Below are 5630 nucleotides of genomic sequence, written 5' to 3'. Positions count from 1 at the left end.
TACATCACTGGGGACGAGCTGCCTGCCATCCAGGACATCCTCATCAGGCGGTGTGAAAGGAAGGCCCGGAAAATCGCGAATGACTCCAACCACCCAAGCCATAGACTGTTCTCTCTGCTTCCGCATGGCAAGCAACACCGGTGAATCAAGTCTGACACCAACAGGCTCCTTACCAGTTTCTATCCCCAAGCAATACGACTAATAAATAGCTAATTAAATAGCTGACAAAACGGCCACACGGACGATCTGAATTCACCCCTGTATTTTATTATTTCTTATGCACTGTCTCTATGCACACTCACAGGGCCCTACACACTTACACACACTGTCACTCAACACACACACACACACACACACACACACACACACACACACACACACACACACACACACACACACACACACACACACACACACACACACACACACACACACTCCATCATTTGATCACTCACACATATTATGAACACAAATGTATATTTATTACTGACAACACACACGCATACTCACTCACATGCTGCTACTCTGTTTATCATATGACCTAGTCACCTAGGTCATGTGATAAACATACTCTACGTGGCCAAAAGTATGTGGACACCCCTTCAAATAAGTCGATTCGGCAATTTCAGCCACAGCCCATCACTTAAGGGACATCTTAAAGTTACAGCATACAATGACATTCGAGACAATACTGTTATTCCTACTTTGTGACAACAGTTTGGGGAAGGATCTTTCCTGTTTCAGCATGACAATGCCCCCATGCACAAAACAAGGTCCACACAGACATTTTTTTCAAGATCGGTGTGGAAGAACTTGACTGGCCTGCACAGAGCCCTGACCTCAACCCCATCGAACACCTTTGGGATGAATTGGAACGGGAACTGCAAGCCATGCCTAAACACCCAACATCAGTGCTCGACCTCACTAATACTCTTGTGGCTGAATGGAAGCAAGCCCCTGCAGCAATGTTCCAACATCTAGTGGAAAGCCTTCCCGTAAGACTGGAGGCTGTTACAGATGCAAAGGGGGGACCAACTGCATATTGATGCCCATGATTTTGGAATGAGATGTTTGAGGAGCAAGTGTCCACAAACTTTTCGTTATGTCGTGTATGTGTGTGTGTGTGTGTGTGTGTGTGTGTGTGTGTGTGTGTGTGTGTGTGTGTGTGTGTGTGTGTGTGTGTGTGTGTGTGTGTGTGTGTGTGTGTGTCTTTGTGTTTTTTCAAGACCTTGATTTGTTGAACCACACGGAATTTAAAACCCTCTATAAAGAATATTTTGTTAAGGTTGCACTCGTATCCAGCCTTGAATCTGTCCTTGAATACATCCCTAACACAAGCATTACCCAGCAACAGTACAAATGAAACAGAATGGTTTTAGTTACAGTCTGATATTGAGCCAGGTTTAGTTACAGTCTGATATGGAGCCAGGTTTAATTAAGACTGATCTGATGCTAGGTTTAATATGGACCAACTCCATGTTAATCCCCATGATTTTGGAATGAGATGTTTGAAGAGCAGGTGTCCACATACACTACATGGACAAAGTATCTAATGTTTATCTATCATTCTAGTATCCCTGTAAATATGGTACTGGAACTGGCCTTGTACACTACACTCAGTGGTAAGTGTTGCTGACAGAGCTTATCACCATGGGGGGAGGAGAGAGAGAGAGAGAGAGATAGACTATTAAAGACTACCAGAACCCACTGGATTCTCCAATTACATTGAATGAGTTACAGGACAAAATAAAAACCCTCCAACCCAAAAAGGCCTGTGGTGTTGATGGTATCCTCAATGAAATAATCAAATATACAGACAACAAATTCCAATTGGCTATACTAAAACTCTTTAACATCATACTTAGCTCTGGCATCTTCCCCAATATTTGGAACCAAGGACTGATCACCCCAATCCACAAAAGTGGAGACAAATTTGACCCCAATAACTACCGTGGAATATGTGTCAACAGTTACCTTGGGAAAATCCTCTGCATTATTATTAACAGCAGACTCGTACATTTCCTCAATGAAAACAATGTACTGAGCAAATGTCAAATTGGCTTTTTACCAAATTACCGTACAACAGACCATGTATTCACCCTGCACACCCTAATTGACAACCAAACAAACCAAAACAAAGGCAAAGTCTTCTCATGTTTTGTTGATTTCAAAAAAGCTTTTGACTCAATCTGGCATGAGGGTCTGCTATACAAACTGATGGAAAGTGGTGTTGGGGGTAAAACATACGACATTATAAAATCCATGTACACAAACAACAAGTGTGCGGTTAAAATTGGCAAAAAACACACACATTTCTTCACACAGGGTCTTGGGGTTAGACAGGGATGCAGCTTAAGCCCCACCCTCTTCAACATATATATCAACGAATTGGCGCGGGCACTAGAAAAGTCTGCAGCACCCGGCCTCCCCCTGCTAGAATCCGAAGTCAAATGTCTGCTGTTGCAGAATTCGTGTACAACGTAGAACACCAAATAATGCATGCAGAGCAGAATTAGGCCGATACCCACTAATTATCAAAATCCAGAAAAGAGCCGTTAAATTCTACAACCACCTAAAAGCAAGCGATTCACAAACCTTCCATAACAAAGCCATCACCTACAGAGAGATGAACCTGGAGAAGAGTCCCCTAAGCAAGCTGGTCCTGAGGCTCTGTTCACAAACACAAACACACCCTACAGAGCCCCAGGACAACAGCACAATTAGACCCAACCAAATCATGAGAAGACAAACAGACTTGACACATTGGAAAGAATTAACAAAAAAACAGAGCAAACTAGAATGCTATTTGGCCCTAAACAGAGAGTACACAGCGGCAGAATACCTGACCACTGTGACTGACCCAAAATTAAGGAAAGCTTTGACTATGTACAGACTCAGTGAGCATAGCCTTGCTATTGAGAAAGGCCGCCGTAGGCAGACATGGCTCTCAAGAGAAGACAGGCTATGTGCTCACTGCCCACAAAATGAGGTGGAAACTGAGCTGCACTTCCTAACCTCCTGCCCAATGTATGACCATATTAGAGAGACATATTTCCCTCAGATTACACAGATCCACAAAGAATTCGAAAACAAATCCAATTTTGAAAAACTCCCATATCTACTGGGTGAAATTCCACAGTGTGCCATCACAGCAGCAAGATTTGTGACCTGTTGCCGCGAGAAAAGGGCAACCAGTGAAGAACACACACCATTGTAAATATTTATGCTTATTTATTTTATCTTGTGTCCTTTAACCATTTGTACATTGTTAAAACACTGTATATATATATAATATGACATTTGTAATGTCTTTACTGTTTTGAAACCTCTGTATGTGTAATGTTTACTGTTAATTTTTGTAGTTTTTCACTTTATATATTCACTTTGTATGTTGTCTACCTCACTTGCTTTGGCAATGTTAACACATGTTTCCCATGCCAATAAAGCCCTTGAATTGAATTTAATTGATAGAGAGAGAGAGAGAGAAAGAGAGAGAGGAAGGGAGAAAGAAAGAGAGAGAGAGAGAGGAAGAGAGAAAGAAAGAAGAGAGAGAGAGAGAGAGAGAGAGAGAGAGAGAGAGAGAGAGAGAGAGAGAGAGAGAGAAGAAGAATACACTCTCAAATATATCCTTATATCTCTCTCCCTCTCTTTCAGCACCAGACCAGGGTTTTAGACAGCAGAAGGGATAAAGCAGCTATTGAAGCAGCTATTGAAGCATTCCCAAAAGATCCCTACTTCTATTAAAAAAGGTTTTCTTCCTCCTCTGATGCTTTCAATTATTCATGACAGAGACCTTTCTACTGTTGTGTTGCAATCTCTCACACACACACACACACACACACACACACACACACACACACACACACACACACACACATAAAGCATATACACACTCTCTTTCCGGTGTTTATGTTTTGTGTTTCTAACCAGGCTTTCATAAGCATCATATATCCTCTTCTTCTTCCAGCTGGAAAAGTGCATTAATATCTGCAGACAGCTGGTGTTTCTTAGGACGGTTTGACTTGAACCAGGACAAATCTGGTCCTAATGGATGGTTCAGGTCAAAAGACCTTCTGACTTGTTGAACTCACTTGTTGCCTTGTGCTGATCATGTGCTCAGGGAGAAGTGTGTGTAGGAGGGATGTCAGAAATAACAGAAGGTTAAGGCTCCTGCATGGATTTGTGGGTAAGAGCATGACATCACGGGTTCAAACACAAAAGGTTCAAGATCACATACTGAATATGTATGTTCTCACTGTAAGTTATAGTGCAGAAAAGAAGTTACGGAAGAATTATTTAATGGGAAATCAGCGATTGGTACATTCATTTTTGAACTATTAAATATGATTTTGACCTCATGCATGGTCAAGCCTTGTATTCATAGCTCCGTCATTTGAGTGGTTCCCTTCCTTCCAGCCCCCAAATCATCAGCTGTTTACCACAAAAGGCCTTCATTATTCCACTGCCTCCTCAATACATTCCACTGGATCCCAGCCTCTGTAATACAGTATCACCCAGGACACACAGCTAATGAATATGGTAATACTTTGACCCTTGCAACTCCTGTGACTCAAAGCAGACAGAATCTGAATTAAACATGTCCGTGATTAAACTCTAAAATAATTTAATCAGGCCAATATGATAGAGGTCATCGAAGGCATCCACAGGGTCTCATAGAATTGTATGTGTGTGTGTGTGTGTGTGTGTGTGTTTGTGTGCGTGAGTATGAGTGAGTGAGTGTGTGTGTGTGTGTGTGTTTGTATGTGCGTGTGTGTTTATGTGTGTGTGTGTGTGTGTGTGTGCGTGTGTGTGCGTGTATGTATGTATGTGTGTTTGTGTGTGTGTGTGTGTGTGTGTGTGCGTCTATAACTGACTCAGGAGAGGTAACATAGTATCACAGTCAACATGCAGTCTGTTAACCTTTAAAACACTCCGTTAAATATACACCAATGGGACTGGAGAACGAGTTTTACCACAAAGATACAAGAGGCTACAGTCCACACACACCCACACGCACACACACACACACACACACACACACACACACACACACACACACACACACACACACACCTGCCGGTATATGCTTGTGTGGGAGGTTCTGAATACTTAGCAGTAGCTTATAGCAATGGGATTAGCCTTTAGTTCGTTGGTGGGAGCATCTCCTCAGCCTCTAGGCTGTATCGTGTGTCTCTGTGTGTGATCCAGCACATCTTTATGTATTCTGTACAAAAATATAAATGCAAACAATTTCAAAATGTTCACTGAGTTCATATCAGTTCATATGAGGAAACCAGTCAATAAAAAATAAAAAAATGATGGCTTAACACATGACTGGGAATACTGATACGCTGGTCACAGATAGCTTTTTATCAAACGGTAGGGGCATGGATCAGAAAACCCGGCAGTATCTGGTGTGACTACCTCTTGCCACGTGAAGTTTATCAGGCTGTTGATTGTGGCCTATGTAATGTTGTTCCACTCCTCTTCCACGGCTGTGTGAAGTTGCTGGATATTGGCGGGAACTGGAACACGCTGTCGTACACGTCGGTCCAGAGCATCCCAAACATGCTCAATGGGTGACATGTCTGGAGAGTGCTCAGGTCATGGAAGAACTGGGATGTTTTCAG

The sequence above is a fragment of the Oncorhynchus clarkii genome, chromosome 10, assembly GCF_045791955.1.
Source record: "Oncorhynchus clarkii lewisi isolate Uvic-CL-2024 chromosome 10, UVic_Ocla_1.0, whole genome shotgun sequence".
Classification (NCBI taxonomy): domain Eukaryota; kingdom Metazoa; phylum Chordata; class Actinopteri; order Salmoniformes; family Salmonidae; genus Oncorhynchus; species Oncorhynchus clarkii.
Note: the sequence above shows the minus strand (reverse complement) of the source record.